Raw genomic sequence first — 1,409 nt, 5'->3', positions numbered from 1 at the left:
AGTACTCGTGAGCGACCCTGTCGAACGCCTTCTCCTGGTCGAGAGACAGGAAGGCGCTCGGCAGACCAGCCCGTCAACAGAAATGGATCAGGTCCCGGACCAGGTGGACGTTGTCGTGTATCCTCCGGCCCGGGACCGTGTAGGACTGGTCCGCGTGAATCATGTGGGCCAGCACGGAGGCCAGGCGAGAAGACAACACTCTGGCGAAGATTTTGTAATCCGTGCTGAGGAGGGAGACCGGACGCCAGTTCTTTAGCGAACGAAGGTCCCCCTTCTTTGGCAGCAGGACGATGACCGCCCTGCGCCAAGAATGGGGCAGCTGTCCGGCATTTAGACACTCCCCCAGGACCTGTGCGTAGTCGCTCCCCAGGACGTCCCAGAATGCCCTGAAGAACTCCACAGTCAGCCCATCCAGACCCGGGCACTTGCCCCTCGAGAGCGCCGGTCAGCTCCTCTAAAGGACAGGAGCGTCGAGCCTTCCGGCGTCCTCCGGGCTGAGCTATGGCAGGTCCTTCCACAGAACTCTGCGAGCATCCTCGCTGGACGGATCCGGAGAGAACAGAGCCGTGTAATAGTTTCGGACGTGGGCCCTGATACTCTCCGGATCCGAGACTAGGGACCTGTCGTTGGCCAACAGCACAAGGAGCTGCTGACGGGTGCCACGCCTTTTATCCAGCAGGTAGAAGGGGGAGCCGCGGTCCAGGTCCTGGAGGAGCTAGATCCGTGACCTCACGTATGCGCCCTGAGCTCCGACGAGCTGCAGGTCCCGGAGCACGTACATGAGGTCACGGATCCAGCTCCTTCTTCTCTTCGTACGCCCCGCGTAGGGCCGGGTCCGCGTCTGGCTGACCGTGGCATGACTCCAGGTTGAGCATCTTCCTCTCCAACTCCCCGATCCTGGATTTCCGCCTCTTCGTCGACCCCCTCGCGTACTCCTGACAGAAGACGCGGATGTGAGCCTTGCCCATGTCCCACCATAGCCTCGGAGTGGAAGCTTCCCCGCTTCCTTCTTCAGCCGGCCCAGAAACGACGGAACGAGTCCCGGAACCGCTCGTCCTCCAGCAGCAGGTTGTTAGAGTGCCAGTACGCGGAGCCGAGCCTGGCGCCGAACGGAAGGAGTTCCGCCCTCACCAGGAAGCCTAGTGATGGGAGATAAGGAAATAGCAGGAGAACTTAACAAGTACTTTGCATCAGTCTTCACAGTGGAAGACATGAGTAATATCCCAAAAATTAAAGGGTGTCACGGGGCTGAGTTGAGTATGGTTGCCATTACGAAAGAGATAGTGCTAGAAAAGTTAAAAAGTCTTAAAATTGATAAATCTCCTGGCCCCGATGGGATACACCCTAGAGTTCTGAGAGAGGGGGCTGAGGAAATAGCAGAGGCATTGGTTGAGATCTGTCAAGAGTCA

This window comes from Chiloscyllium plagiosum, unplaced genomic scaffold (genome assembly GCF_004010195.1).
Source record: "Chiloscyllium plagiosum isolate BGI_BamShark_2017 unplaced genomic scaffold, ASM401019v2 scaf_65, whole genome shotgun sequence".
Taxonomy (NCBI): domain Eukaryota; kingdom Metazoa; phylum Chordata; class Chondrichthyes; order Orectolobiformes; family Hemiscylliidae; genus Chiloscyllium; species Chiloscyllium plagiosum.
Note: the sequence above shows the minus strand (reverse complement) of the source record.